The 16,178-nt window shown below is 46.5% G+C and overlaps 1 protein-coding gene across 9 annotated transcripts in view; it reads left to right on the plus strand.

Moving 5' to 3' along the window:
- Window positions 1-15,737, plus strand: part of MEIS2 (Meis homeobox 2) — a 190,181-nt gene extending 174,444 nt beyond the window's left edge. For all 9 annotated transcript variants that reach the window (XM_085580394.1, XM_085580400.1, XM_077784066.2 and 6 more), the window contains 4 exons: window positions 1-1,915; window positions 2,499-2,686; window positions 11,196-11,356; window positions 13,123-15,737. The exon at window positions 1-1,915 is cut by the window's left edge and continues 867 nt beyond it. The gene's annotated coding sequence lies outside the window, so the exon portion shown is untranslated. The remainder of the gene's footprint in view (window positions 1,916-2,498; window positions 2,687-11,195; window positions 11,357-13,122) is intronic.
- Window positions 15,738-16,178: the final 441 nt, after the last annotated feature.

Below are 16,178 nucleotides of genomic sequence, written 5' to 3' on the forward strand. Positions count from 1 at the left end.
TAGTTTGTGCTTCATTAAGTCTCTCCCCATTCCTCCCAATCTATTTTTTTTTTTTTTGGACTCTTCTTCAAAGAGCTTGCAGGTGAAGATTTAAAAGACAGAACAGACAGAGCAGAAGCTTCTTCCAGTAGTTCTGAGCCTTGGCTTTGGACAAAACAAAACTAAAAGTTGGGCAGCTTTCCTCAATGAAAGAAGTTACTAACGGTCTTTGCACCAAACCTAGGACTTTATCATGAACTCAAAGCTTGGGAAAAAAAAGCAAGAGAATACTGTAACAAACTTCGTACAGAGTTCGGTCTATTAATTGTTTCATGTTAGATATTCTATGTGTTTACCTCAATTGAAAAAAAAAGAATGTTTTTGCTAGTATCAGATCTGCTGTGGAATTGGTATTGTATGTCCATGAATTCTTCCTTTCTCAGCACGTGTTCCTCACTAGAAAAAAATGCTGTTACCTTTAAGCTTTGTCAAAATTTACATTAAAATACTTGTATGAGGACTGTGACGTTATGTTTTAAAAAGGAAAAAAAAGGTGTTAAGTCACAAAATGCGGTAATAAATATTTCATTTTTTGATTTTTTGCTAGGCTTTTGTGTTTTTAATCATGTTTAGGAGAGTCTGAGGTTATCATGAGAGATGTCTCAAACATATTTCTTATCAGCATTGAAAAGAAAGGCTGGAAAAATCAGAAACACGCTTATCATCGCATTAATAGAATAATTGAATGAAACCCCATCTGAGGTTATGTATTTCTTCTGATTACTGATAATAGATTCTTGCCAGATTAAAAAAAAATGAAATACTTTCTCACCAGCTTGCATTTAAGAGGTGTGTCTAATACTTGTAGTACCTGCTAATAACATAGGAGCTGATCTTGAGTGGCAAAGGCCCAGACATGAGATGACTAATGCCACTTGTGTACATGTATGTGTGTGTACATCCATAGCCACAGCAGACTTTACCTCCAGGTATTTAGCTCAGAGGCAAAGAATGGCTTTATTGCTGGAGTAGATTTAGAAGTCTTAGGAGGAGAAAAGAAGTTTTGACTCCAATGCGAATTTTTCCTATGTGAGAATTGCATAAGCTAGATTTTGAGATGGTTTTACTCCTTTTGTTGTCTTCAGTTGTTTTCAGAAAAAAAAAAAAAAAACCAAAAACCACAAACCAACCAAGCCAAAACAACAAACCACCAGCTAATGACAGAAAAAATGTTGATTTGACATTTTTGTATACAAATAGCTGGAGTAGAATGATGGTTAAAAGTTTGTTTTTTCTTAAACCAAAGCTTCTGGCATTTTGAAGCAACTAAAGCAGGGTTTGAACTAGGAAGAGCAATGATCAATTTAGAAAAAGGAGCCTCTCATCTTCCTCAGTGGCGCTGTTACATCAGCAAGAGCCGGATGGGGCCCAAAGAGCAGGGGAAAGTTCTGCCTTTACTCCTGAGAGGAGAGGAGTGGGAAAGGACTTGTAATTAACGAAGCTTTCTAGGAAACAAAAATGTCCAACTTCAACATCTGTAAATCTGTAACCCTTCTCCTCCTTCCTTCTCATCGTTCCAACTGGCCAGGGTGTTTTAAAAAACTTCAAGTGCAACTTTTTCCCTTGGAATGTGGAAAGAGGCTCAACCTCGTAGTTAATGTTTAGTTTCTGAGCTGAGTAAATGGACCCACGCTGCTGGCGACAGAAGGGAGGATGCCAGTAGAATGGGTGTGAGGATTTATTTAGCAATCGGGTCCTGCTTTGTGGGCGTCTCTTATAAGGCTTTCATATGAAATTTAGATTATAATTCCCTGCTCGGCTTTGATGCTCTCTGTCCTGATTAAAATCACATCAACCTTTCAGTCGCATAAGAAGACCACAGTCTGGGTGCCCATTTACAAATTCTCCGATTTTTGTGGATGCAGAATTTAAGAAGGCAAGATTATTTTTGTTAGCACTTTAAAAGGGAGGTTTTATTAATTTTTTTTTTCTAACAGTACTTTATTTCCTTGCAGATTTTTTATCTAAAATTTGAAGAGAAAGGTCAGAAATTGCATTGGCAAAAAGACGGAAGAATTTAGGCATAGTAGATGATTTGTTTTTATAATGAACTAAATATGTGCATTGCTGTGTTGTCTTTTATTTTCTGTCTTTTTTTCTCCCCCTTTTGGGCTGTGCTTTCCGTGAGATGTCTTGCTGAAATCCAAGGTACAATATCGCGCAGAGATTTCTCCATCTGAGATTTTCTGTTTAGCGTGGAAGGTTCTGATTTTGGTATTTTTAAGAACTGCTCAGCTGTCAAAAGCAAACAAAACGGGAATAATGTTTTGACAGCGGTATAGTGTTAAAGAAAATACTCAAGTCTGAATAAAAATTGCTTATGCTGTGGGAAACGAAGGGTAACAGAAGAAACACCTTTTGTTTACATACACACATGTTTATAATCCCAAATTCCTATTTCGCCGAGCGGGTCTGCGTTGGGAGTTGTAGTCACCATAAATGAGGGATTTTTCTTCCAGATTTTGCTGCCTTTAAGGCGAAGAGAGGAGGGGAGCGCACCTCCGGCTGCGCTGCCGCCCGAGCCCTGCCCGTCGCGGCGAGCGGGCACCGCAGGGCCGAAGAGGAGATGCCAGGGGAAGCCGGGCGCTCCCCACCTTTCACTCATAGCCGCAGAGAGAGCGAGGGAGAGAAAATTGCCACAGACCAGGTTTGCGAGGGCCGGGGGGGTGTGCTGGGAGGGGCCGGGGCCGGGCCGGGCCGGGCAGGGGAAGGGGTGCAGCGGGGATACGAGCTGGACCCGCTCTCCATTGTAGGGCTGCTCATCGCTCCAGCGGCTCTCCAGGCTTCCCGAAGGGAGCGAGGGTCTGCCGCGGAGCCTTTGCGGGGATCGATGTGGAGCCACCAGCCCCACTATACGCCTGATGCGTGTGCTAGGAAAAAAAGCCCCACGGAGCCTGGAAAAAGCCCGAATCTTTTCCCCAGGCATGACCGCGTCCCCGCCTTGCGCGGAGCGGCAGGAGAAGGCTCCGCTGCGTGGAGGGATGGCTGCGCCCTACATGTCTCCCCTTCCGCATCCCTGGGTTCAGCAGAGGAAACGGGGCCGGCCTTTTAACTCCTAACAGCACCCGGGGAAAAATCAACTCCCCTGGCGCTGCGCAGGAGCAAGCCAGCTCCAGACTGGGCAGCCCAGCCGCTGCGGGCTGAGCAGGACCGGATGGGATGACGGGCGGGTGGGGGCAAGGTTTGCAGGCAGATTTTAATATTAATAGTTTTGGTGGCGAGAAAGAGACAGACAGAAGGGAGGTTGCTCCTCTGGGCAGAGTCTCTGCGACACTGATGATGGATGACCCCGCACGGCTAAACAACTCCTCCCCTTCATCCCCACACAGTGTCAAAGCTACTTTACTTGCAGCTTTAGGAATAAAAAAATAAATAAACACCTTCAGCCCATTCCTTACATCGATTTATGGATCATTGTGAATCAATTACTGCTCTCAATATTTTAGAATTCGCTTACAAAAACAGGACGGTCTGCGGCTGGAGGAAAAAAAAAAAATCTTTGCCTTAGTAAGAAAGACAGAATCTTCTTGTATAGGCCTGTGACTATAAAAAAATCACTGCTAATAATTAGTGTTTAACCGTTTTCCAGAGTCGCATTACTGAGATGGGGTGAATATCTTGAATATCTTTGGTGTGAATCTCTAAGAGCGCCATTAAAGCCAGGAGGTCCCGCAATGCGCGTACAATACATATGGTGTGTGTATCATTGCTTAACTATTCCAGAAAAAAAGATTTAACAATCCCAGAAGCAAACTCCATAAGAACCCCCTTTACTCAAATTCTGGATATGGTGCTGTGAGAGGGCATGGGGCCGGGGCCGGGCTGCGTGCCCATGGGGCAGGACAGCGGAGACTGGTTCGGTGGCTGCGTGCAATGGGAAGGATTCAGCAGGAACAGAAAGTGTGTGAAGTTAGATTTCTCTCGCTTTCTCTGTGTTCTCCCATTTGCAGCAGTGTTTGAGGATCTCAAGGTGTTTCTATGGCTACCTTGTGTATGTGGGAGGGTCATATGTGGGGGTGCCCAAGAGAAAAGGCAGCTCTTGGGTGATCATTTATCAATGTCACCCACATAATGATTCTCTCTGCAGCCTTCTATTGATGAGGATAATTACATTAGCTCAGAGTGACTGATCAATGAAAAACCACCAAACAAAAACTTCTTTACTCTTCTATAATACCAAAAACCGATACAGAAATAAGATAGAAAGGGAGGGTGGGATTTCCCTTTCCTTCCCTTTAGCAATTATTTTTGTAACGAACAAGGGAAAGCAAGGAAGTTTTATCCGATTAGTTTCCTTTTCAGAAGAGGCTACCATTTTGTGAAAATGTTCCCTTAAAACTCTTGGCATCACCCGGTGCCTAGTAAAAGCAAATCGTTATTTAAAATATTAACTACTACTTCTTCCCTAGACCCTAAATCCTTTACTTTTACAGTTGTGTTTTGTGATCGGAGAGCGGGGGTTGGAGGAGGAGGGAAGAGTGGGATAGTTTGGAGCTACAAAGACGGAAAGGGAAGGCAAATAACTTTTCTTGCACAATTTCAACTGTCTCTGTTTGTCAGGTTTTCTTTGGTTTTATCACTTCATAAAGTGGCTCTATTAAAGATGGAATGTGGCCTCCTTGAGATGCTGCTCTGTTGGTGAAAGCTTGCAATTAAATTACGGGTTCGTTCTTTCCAGAGTTAAAAATCAATGTTTTCTCAATTAAAGGGAATTTTAATGCTTTTATTGGGAGTTGTTAAGGACGCCGTAAATTTTACTGTAATGCCTCTAAGCTCCACAGGCCTGCCAGTGGACAGGTTGATATCCATGTTGGTTTTGGTGGAAGAGGTTGTTGCTGGTTTTGTTTTCTCTCTAAAGGGCCTTCTTCAGAAAACTCAATCATTTTGAATAACTGCAAGACAAACTGGTGCAAAGGGGCGGAGGAGCGCAGACTCTTCCTTCTGCCCTCCCCTCTCCATTTCGTACTGCCATCAGCTCTTCTCGCTGTGGCAGGGAGCTCTGCCTTACCGCTCGCCCACCGGGCGCAAGGGCGGGTTTTCCGCTGGTTTTGCAGGGAACGGAGAAACGCTTCACTTTCGGAGCACGTGTTTCGCCCGGGTCGCTTCCCTGTCGGAGAGGCCGGGGGTGCTGAGTGGAGGATGCGGGGGGCGGCCGGGGCTCCCTGGGGATCAGCGAGCTGCCCGCCCGCCCGCCCGGCTCGCACCCTGCGGGCTGCGCAAGGGCTCCCGTCCAGCAGACCTAGCGCTAGAAAAGGAGCATGCCCGGTCCTGCTGAAGACCTTACACTTCTGTAAGCATCTGCCTACAGAGATGACTGCAAGTTAGCCCTGGGACGTAAATGAATGGAAGTCGGAATAGGGCTGGCGGAGAGACTTTTCTTTTTTTTTTTCTTGCCAAAATATTGTTTCTTCACAGGCTACTGTCAAGTAAAATCCCTACCAGGAGGCTGATCTTGAGCACATTTACACGGGGTTAATTCCCCGAGCCGCAGGAGAGATCGTCCCCGGGCCGTGAGATCAGAAATAGGCCCCTATCGCCTGTTTTTGTCCGAAGCGTGTTTAAAAATCCTTAAATTACCTCCATGAAGAACCAGTGCAAACTCCTTTAGAACCAGTGCAAACTCCTTTGATTAAAGCGACTGTCAGATTCTTCGAGATTGGGAGAGAGAAAAAGCGGAGTAGGATGTATTTATTATTTATACTATAGTCCACTGTGAACAGTTGGAAGGGGAGGATTAGAGAGCGCGTTTGAAAGAGAAGACAAGAGAAAGCGAGAGAGAGATGTAACCCTCTCTGTGCTTTGGACTAAGCTGCTTCATTTCTGCCCCCACCCGCCGAGCTCCCTGTGCCGCCACCCCAGCTGCGCTCCCCAGAGCGGGGCCGCCAGCTCGTCCTCCTGCTCGCCGCGCTGCCCAGCAGCGTCCCGCACCGCTTGGTGAAGGAGCCGGCATCAGTAACCCGATCGCTCTGATTTTCACTCAAGTTTGTATTGTTCTGCTTGAGCCTGGTGCGTGGCACTAAACACAGCCGGTCCCTAGGGGAAAAAGGAAAAAAAAAAACCCAAACCGAAAAAAAACAACCAACCAACCAAAAAAACTAAACCAGGAGGGGGACGACTACGGATGCTTTCCACGCTCAGGCTTATGTCTGTGTTTAGAAATACAGGGCAGGGGAGGAAAACAAAGCCAAAAACAGGTTCTCACCAAGCAGGTTTGCTTTAGGACCTCCCGTTAATGGGGGGACGGGGCAGTGCAGCCCTTGTATTTGACTGAGATGGAAGGGAGGAGTCGGGGAGCTTATTTTATTTTATTTTATTTTTAATACATAGGGATTTTTTCCCTGTGGATGCAGCTCTCCAATTCGGAAACATTTTCAAATCTATGAGCCTTGAATGGACAAATACTCGCTATTAATATGGGACATGGACGAGTGGCAAAAAAGCTGAATGGAAACTGTGCGGTAGCTTTAGGAGAAACTAACGATGTGCTTCAGCTCTTGCCATTACAGGGAAGGAAAGAGGGGGAAGCCCCTTCTGATTAATAACTAGCAGGGTAATGTTGAGGGCTTTTTCTGCCCGATTGCCTTTTTGAATTAGAGCCGATTTCTTCACACTTCAATAGGGCCTGTCTCTTTTAAAATGACTGACAGATTTGTTTCTCCTTTTCTCTCTCCCTGAGACTTAATGATGTAAATTTTCTAATTAGTTAAATCACGTTGCTTAAAGGCCTTAATGTTTACCGGGCAAGGAATGATAGCCCCATTCGGATCTCTCGAAATAACCAGCGAAATAATATTAGAGTTTTTACGGCGGGAGGGAGGGAAGGGGGAAAGAGAGCAAAGGGAGAGATGGGCTGGGGAAATATCACGTAAAATGAGAGCTAAAGTTCAGCCCGGAGGTTCTTCCCTCCTCCCCCACGCCCCCAAACCCGCTTTTATTTTTCAATCAGCTAAGATTTAATTAGGAGCCCCCAGGCCGGACGATCTGATATTTTCTCATTAGTTTCCCATCAGTAATCTTGAGTGTTAGATTGGCTTAAAGGTTGTCAACATTTGACCAATTTTATTTAAGGCAAAGAAATCACGCATTATAGCTCCGGGACCCGAGACCTGAAAATAAATCCTGCCCGGATCAGCGGAACTAACATGCGAAAAAAATGTTGACAATTCATCGTGGTGTTTAATAAGTTGCATAATGTACAGTGCGCACACGCACACGCACAGAGAGCGGCACGGTGACACCCGCGCGGCGCGCCCAGCACGGCGCACACCTGGCTGTCCCCGCGCGTGTGCGCGTACACGCGTGTGCGTGTGCCTGTGCCTCCACGCGTGCGTGTGCGGCGTATATACGTGTGTGTGCCTGCCCCGCCAGCGTGTCCGTGCGTGTCCGTGTGTCCCCTGTGTGTCCATGTGCGTGTCCGTGTGTCCCCTGTGTGTCCATGTGCGTGTCCGTGCGCGGGCGCGCGGCGCGGCAGCGCGGGCTCCCAGGCGCAACCTCGGAGCGCCCCCTGCTGCCCGCGCCCGGCGCCTCCGCGGAGGCGCGCTCCGCCCGCGCTGCGCGCCGGGGCAAGGAGCGCGGGCGCGCATGGGTCGCGCCGGCAGAAAGAGGGTGCGCCTTGCCCCGCGCCTCCCTTTCGGCCGGGGGAACGGTACCATGAACTGTTTACGAGGCTGCCCGTTTCCTTTCTGTGCGAGCCAGAGCTGCCGGTAGTGGAGAGGGGCGGCCGGTAAGGAGGCGGCACGTGCTTCTGCAGCCCCCGCCGTTTGCCCTGCGTGCCTCTGCCCGTCCCGGGGCCGGCGGCAGCGCGGGGGTGCTCGGGGCCGCCACCCGAATTCGGCTGCCCGCGTGGCCCCTCTGCGCGCCTGGCCGCAGGCGCGGGGGAAAAGGCAATAAAGCAGCGCCCAACGGGTGTCACAGGGCCCCCGTGATTTCTAGGTAAGGCCACGGCTTCATGTTTATTGAAAGCACAACAGTAAGGTAAAATCGGCCGCTCTGTTAGGATTTCATCCCAGACTTTTCCTCTCCGATCGAGCGGGCTGCTTGGCGCCCGCCTCCGCTGCCCTCCGCGCACCCACGCGTGCCAGCCCGCCGTGCCCACACCGAGCCCTCGCCCCGGTGGGTTCCGCCGAGGGGCTGTGCTGCCGGCTGTCCCGGGACGAGCGGGGAAAGCGGCCGGAGGGCGGACAGCCCTGGCCGGGGGAGCGCTGCCGCCGCCGCCCGCCGCGGGCCCGGCCTGCCGGGGGGAGCCGCTCCCGGGCGGCGCCGGTGCCGGGGGGTCGGACAAGGCAGAACTCCGCTCGGGAGCCGTCGATACATCCAAACTGCCTCGCTTAAGGAGGGACCCCAGCCTCTTCGTACCCTGGGGCGCTGCAGTTACATATTTACTGTTCAAAAGGTAATTCTGCCCAATTAAAAAAAAAAAAAATAATAATCACACAAACCCAGCACTCAAACCTTCATCTTGTCCCGTTGGTTCAGGGATGTGCCTAGATAGAGTCCAGCCAAAACAATGCTATGCAGAAGACATTGCTGGACCAAGACAGTAGTTGCTCAAATTTATTTTCTTTTAAAAAATGTGCGTGAAAGGGGATGGGGGAGGGTGGAGAAGAATATTTATCAGAATACCAGAAGACACCTTTCCTGAAACAAAGGCAAGGGGAATAATCTCTGTTGCAAATCCATCAGGCAGAGAGCAAATAACAATATTTATAGTCGGGCATTCAAAAAATACAATGTGCTTAAATAACAACAAATGCTTACTACAGTTGCTACAGCGCAGCTTAATAAAAAATTAGCCTTACTGACAGTCTTGTCAACATCTTAAGTAAATTATCATAGCGATGGTCTTTGGAGAAGAAAACCCACACTCCTTGCTAAAACACCTCCTATCATTAATCTTAAACCACTTGAAGGTTATGATGGAAAGAATGGGATCAGTAACCATTATCATCTCAAATTGCTGTTAAAAACTCCGCTGTTTATTTTTGCAACAAAAGCGAATGTATCTGGGAAATGCAGAAAGGGGAAGAAAGGAAAACACAAGAAAGGCAGAACAATTGAGGCGAATCCTGTTGCAACCTCGATGATAAACACATGAAAAAAGCTGTTACTACTCTGCGGATTGCTGGAATTTGAGTAGACGTTAGAAAAATAAACAAAGTGATGACTCCGCACCAGTTCTCTAAATGCACCGCTACACCCCAAAAAAAAAAACCAAACAAAAAAAGGTAACTTCTTAAAATTATTTGTGTTTCCCTGAATATTCGGTATTTGCCTTTATCTGCACCTATCGTTTGATAAAGATCAAAAGTATTTAAAATGTACTTGCACCTTTCATTGTTCATAGGTAGGAAAAAAATGGATTTCGACACTTTCTTGCTCGTATTTTGTAAGCTTTGCCTGTTTTCCAGTTATCGTCAGAATAAAGTCTATAGCGTAGTTTTATGAGGATCCGACATACTCGAAATATTTGCTCAGAGCGAAACCTTTCCAGAAGCGATTCTGATTTTTATTGTAGTCTCTCCTGTTAGAATATCATCCCTCTTTGAAATATATTTTTTTTACAGATGAAAATTAATATTTTTCCCTCGTTAAACTAATTCCAGGATTTGTCAGAGAAGGGAGAATCTGCTGATTTAGGGACACTCGACCTGCATATTATCACCTTTACACCTTCAATGGATCCGTAAATCGATGTGAGATGGGCACACGTCTGAATACAATCAAACACAGGTTTTTGAAGTTATTCTTTCAAAATGTGTAAGTTTGCACGAAGCCTTTAAAGAGGACGATGCGCCCCGGCGGGCCCTCCTCCCCTCCCTGGAAGTCAGCGGAAAGGGTGCCATTAAACCAGGTCCTTGCGTATTAAAAAAAAACAAACAATTATTTTCGCCTAGCAGAGCCGCATCTTCCCGTTGTTTCCGCGGTGATTCGCGCCAGCAGCGGTGTACCAGAGGCAGAGGCGGGCGGGCTGCTCTTCCCCCTTCGGCGGGGGGGACGGGGGATTTGCTCCCAGAGGCAGCTCGGCAGCGGCGAGGGGCGCTGCGCGGCGCGGTGAGGGGCGCGCAGGTAGGCGCGGCGGCAGCGGCAGCCGGAGCAGCGCTGCCAACTCCCCCGCCGCGGCCCCGCAGTGACCCCAGCCCGGGGCTGCGGAGAGGTGAGAGGTGACGCTGTTAGCCAGCGCAGACCTGGCCCTTTTAAAGCCACAGCTAATCAGTCCTTTACTAAATTAAAATATAGGAACCAGAGGGGAAGCAATTTCGATGTAAAGAATTACCGTGCGCGCTCCCAGAACGAAATAGTATTGAAATGAGGACGGTGCTCTCTGCGACAGACAGATTTGTCACCCAGGAGCAGTTGGGCTAAGATAAACTATAAAATTATACATCGGCTGTATAGATCCCATAGATCTGCGCGTGTGGGAGATTACGTATCCCACACGCACACAATAATAAAATAAGGATATGGAGCTGTTAAAAAACTTCAGCCTCATAAGCTATACAGCGGGGTGATTGTTACAGGGCAGCGGGCACTGGGTGGTTAATTGCCCACCTAGCTAAAGGCTCAGAGATTCATTATAATGTGGGAAGAAATTAAAGCGGAAAAAAAGTGATACATTTTCCTGTCAATTCATTTGTCTTCGATTTCAAGTTATTCTTTAACCTCTGTAAGAAATAGGAATTAACTGTGTGAGGAGTGTGTGTACGTGTGTGCAAATGCACTACAGACATACAGTACCTATGCCTGTGTTCGTGATGTACAAATGTGTGTGATCTGAGCACATGAATTGGCTCACAAACAGTGGAAAATGGTGACAGTTCCATTTTTCCTCTTTAATTAGGAAATGTTCCTTGATTGTCTTGGCACCCATTACTTTCTAATAACTCCATAGAATCAGGAGAAGAAGAATAAATGTCTGCTGCAAGTAATCTGCTATAAAGCAATTATTTTAGTAGGATAATATGCAGTTGCAAGTACAACACCATAACGGCCATGAATGAGACGCAAAGGCAAAAATAAAAAATAAAGGCTACTGGAGTGATGATAATATTTGAGAGTACATACAATTCAATGGGTCGCAGTAAGAAATACCTAGCCTTGGTAACGTAGCTCTGCTACAGCTAGACTGCAAAGAAACTTTCCCTTTTCATGTGTTTCAGGCAGCAAAATGCTGGGTTTAGAAAACTGCGATCCAGTTTCGTGCATACTACTATAATTAATTTGCGTGCGGAGATCAAAGATCCGAGGGCGAAGGAAATAATCGATTCTGCCAGAAAACGCTTCCCTGGCGCAGCCCACGGTCAGCCGCCACCCACGGCAGGTAAGCTGCTGCGTGAAACTATTTTTAACTGAACAAAAGACTAGGCAAACATCTGACGTCAGGGAGCAGCGTTCCCGGAGGAAGGGGGGCTGGCAGCGGTGCGCGGTGCCGGGCTGCCCGTCCCATCGGCCCGGCACCCACCGACAGCAGCGCGGCGGTGCCCGGCGGCCCGGCCGCGGCCTCCCCCGCTCCCAGCGGAGCGCGGCGGCCTCGGGGAGGCGGCGGCCGTCCGCCGGGACCGGCCTGCGGCTGCGGGGATGCCCCAGAGGTGACAAAGGGCAGGCACGGCGCCCATCGGGGAAGGCCAGTGACACCACTCCTGCTGACGCAGGTCCGTAACTTCTGTGTGGTTTTAAAAACCAGAGGCTGTTTTTATTCCCGAGTAGTTGGCTGTGTTTACCTGCAAGGCACCCGAGGGCTCGGGGCACTCGGCAGGCGAGCACCGCTCCTGGCGCGCTGGCCGTGCGGCACCAGAGCAGCAGCGGGCTCGGGGGACGCCCCCAGCCTCCCGCATCGCCGCGGCCCAAACTCCGACTTTGATGTGAGCGTGAATAAACACGAGAAATGCTGTGAAGTTCGGCTGGCAGGAGAAGAGCTGGGCTAGCTGTGTCTCAGCGCCGCACAAGGGGGTGGCTGGCCGCCGCTCTCTGCCCGGCTGTCCCTGGCTCAGAGGGGGATCCCCTCGGGAACCTCTCGCCCCCCAGGGCCAGTGGGGAGAGCTCTGACCCTCACCTCTCTCTAGTGACCGTCAACTTGAGGAAGCCTCTAACCGGCCGGATTTACCCTTGTTCGAAACACTCATCCTTTGCCTTTCACTCCCTCGCCCCCACTCCTTCCGAGTGGCCGGGGGGGTGCCCCGCTCCGGTCGGTGCCTGAGCTCAGTTCTTCCTTACAAGGGCGCCTGCGACCGAACTGGGGGGAGGAGGAGGAGGAGGAGGAGGAGGAAGGGGAGGGGGGCGGTCACCGTGTCGGAGGAGCCTTTCCCGGAGGGGGCGGCGGGCAGTTGCAGAGTCCCTGCACGCACAAAACGCCGCAACCCCCGGGCGACCTGTCAGCTCCGCCGCCCCCCGGCTCCCCGCCTCGCCTCTCGCCAGAGTCAACACAGAGCTGCGATCCATTTGGCCGATTTAGTTAAAATAAATAAACCCTCGAAGATTCACTAGCGAGCGATGCATCATCGACCCGGAGGTTTATTAAGAAGCTGCAGCCGCGGCTGCAGCCCCTGCTCCGTCAGAGAGGGGGAGGCCGGGCGGTGGTGTTGGGGGAAGGCTGCGGCAGCCCGGGTCGCCCCCGATCCTCCACAGCAGCCCCCCGGCAGGACACCCCACCGGACAGCCGCCCTCTGCTCATCCCCTGTCCGCGCAGAGCCCGCCAGCAAGGGGGAAGCGGCCCACCCGACGGCTGCTGCGGAGCATTGGTACTCATTTCCCTGTATATTTGAGGGAGGGAGAAGAGGGTCGGGAGACATTGTTGTCAGTGGCGATTGTTAACCCAAATAATAATAATAAAGAAAAATCGTTACAGCTGGGTGCTGGCTGAATATGGCAATTACTATTATTGCCAATCACGATTAGAAATAATTATCCTGAAAGCAGGGAGGGTTCAGCTGCCAAGGTGTTTTGAATAATTGCTTCAAAATGAACAGCAAAATATTAGGTTCCCACATGGGGACGATCGCAAACTTTCAGTTGCAGCAGTGCATAAAGGAGACCTTACCACGGGTGAGCTCGTTTACCTGTAAAGTTGCAATTTCTCACCTCTTACAGGTCCAGTGCTGCTCTGTTCCCCCACCACCCTGCACGGTGGCCTCGCAGCGTGCCCATCCTCCTCCCTTCCACCCTGAACACACCCGGTGGCCGAACACCTTCCCGAGGCAGTGGTGCTGCTCGAGTGCCTCCATCTTCAATACAAATGGAGCAGACTACATGGGTCCAGGCCAAAACTCCGCTCGCTGTATTTATTTTGTGCAGTTCGATGCAGGCCCTCTCATTTCAGCTGTTTGAAACGATGTGTCACTAGGAAGAGGTCACAGGTGACTGGCAAGTTCAACCTACTTAGCTCAATTATCCAAGTTTCATTTTCAAATTGTGTTCAATTTGATCTTCCTGCTTCCCTCCAAATTATCTCAGAGAAAAAAAGAAAAAATCAAATGAAAGCAGACAATTTAAGCCAAATCCTGTATACTGTTATTTATATGCAAAACCATTTTTGTGATATATACTTCCCTTAATGACCATGGAATGCCAGATCTTTCCAAGCAAATTTACAAAACTAGCCATCAAATTATTTCAAAGGCAGGCCTATTAGGGGAAAAAATAATTACAAACTTTCAGAAGCTTTGTAAAAACATAAGTTTCTGAATGTTGTCTCTTTAAATTTTTCTTAAGTTTGTTTTTAGTTTAAGCCTGGGGGCACAGTAGAGAGATATGCATAAGGAGTTTGGAAAATAATGTGCTGTAATCCAGTGCCGAGTTACTTCTCCATAAAATATGGATAAGGAATCAATTCATAAGCACAAATATCCACTAGGATATAGTTTTAACAAACATTTCGCATGAGCATTCTTATATGCATTATTAAGTAGATAACAAAAGTACTTCAAATCAAACCCTATACAGTCACATCTGGAAATAGTCTTTTCTGTCTAATTTTCATTTTTTTCTCTCAAAAAAAAGTTAGAAGAAAAACTAGTCTGTCCCCTTGTATATTAATTGTTACCATCAGCTTTTAATCAGCAACATGTATAGTTAGATTTACAGAGTCCATTCCATGTTGCCCCTTTAGAGAACAGTAAAATGAAGATAGTATCTTTATTCATTTATAGAATCTGATGTTAAAACCAGACCCACACACAAACAGCATATACATTGCTCTATGCATATAGACAGGCGTGTAGATACATAGACACAACACACTTATACATGGAAACGAGTCGTGACCATGTGTTGGAAAACATAATAAAAAGTATCTGTGCATTTCACCACATCCTGAGTCAGACATCATCAGATAAGAAGCAACCGAGGGAAAACTAGTTTATAATCAGACACAGCTAAGTTTTGAAAGCATTGGATCCACAGCAAGCTTTGCTACATGATGCTTAAGCACAATATTAAAGAAAGCTTTTCAGGCTTTTTAGTCAAGTAAAGCATTAGTATGAAGGAAAGAAGGGTGAATAAACTCCCTTCATGTTGCAAAGGGTTGATATAATTTTGATTATATTTTTTCCTAATGTATAAGAGTATTTTTTTCTAATGTCTAATTAATGGAATTACATTCTGAGGACAAAGATAAGAGAATATCTAAGATCTGCTACTACTATTTTTATTTTCTTAAGATAAATATTATATTTTTCCTTAGAAAGGAAAGGCGAACAAAGTATTTTCCAAATAGAAGCAGAAAAAACTATTTAGAAGAAAAACCATAAGCAATGCTTTTTTAAAAATACTTTGAAGTTTTCTGAACAACTCTGATGTACTTACATTCTTATCACAACTATTTTCTTTTTACTATTGTAAGTGGATATTCAAGCTAAATTGATGCTTTATGTATATCCTGTCTCAATTTGTAGTACTCTATTCTCTGTAAGGAGATAATTTGAAGAAAAAATGCAAAAAAGAAGAAGTGATACTACTGACAACAATTTACTTAAATTCACAAACCTTGAAATTGATGCATCTCCTATCAATCATAGTCAGAAGCCACAGTAAAACATATCCAACATTTGTATATCAAAACTGTGACTAAAAAAACCCTGTTTTGTTCAATTTAAGTGTCCTTCAACATGTTGTCATTTTATACACTGATATTACTGGGGGATTTTTACTATGGGTTGGCTTTCTTCTGTCAAACATGCATGACAGTAACCTTGCAAAATTAAAGTTCATGCCATTATACTGCACAGATGTTTGTTCTCACTCAGTTACTGACAATGAAATACTTATTAAATAATAATAAGGCGATATTGACTTCCCTATTCTGTCGATATGAAGATCTGTTGATCTGTGAGGTAAATATTGATGAGGCAGAGTGAGGTAAACATTTAATCAGGAGGGCAAATAAATTCCAATACTGGCATAAAAAATAGTCTCCCTAACTTTGCACGTTAACAGAAGCTAATCCTATTTTGTATTGGTATATGAGCACCAATTCGACCTATCAGCATGCACAAGCTACTGCTGAAGTAAATCCTTGATGTTACTTTCAGGAAACATATTACAAAATTGTCTATCATAGGTATTTAGAACTAAGCTTGAACAATGCCAAGCACTCAGGGTCTTCAGACATTCTGCATGTTCTGTTACAAATGGCACATTTCCTTTAAGTATTACTGTAAGGCTCCATGTGCAACCTCAATAAAGAGATTCCTGTTTGAGTCAGATAAGTGGGAGAAATGCTTTTCTTTCTTTTTTTTTTTTTTTTTTAATAAGATGAGATCTCTCTGTCAAAATATTATTTTTATTTGTTGTTTCATCAAAACATCTCTGGAAGTTCCCCCTCTTTACCCTCTGCCACAGAACACAATATTGTACACATTTTGAACAATACAAAGAGCCATTTAACTTGATGGGTCTGGCAGAAGCAGCTGCTTTCTTATTCATTATTATCTTTAGATTTTCCTTCATTCTGTTTAAGGGAAGTTTAGAGCTGCTCTTTATAGAAGAATATGCCATCAGTCAGGTAGGTCTCAGACTTTGACAGCATTATTTCAGCATGTTATTTTTAATGTATGGTACGTAAACATGTACAGAGAATCCATGTAACTTGCTTCTGGGCTTTTGGATAGAACTGAAAATGATGTGACCTAATATGTAAGAAAATAAGA

Source organism: Lonchura striata, chromosome 5 (assembly GCF_050655825.1).
Source record: "Lonchura striata isolate lonStrDom1 chromosome 5, ASM5065582v1, whole genome shotgun sequence".
Taxonomy (NCBI): Eukaryota; Metazoa; Chordata; class Aves; order Passeriformes; family Estrildidae; genus Lonchura; species Lonchura striata.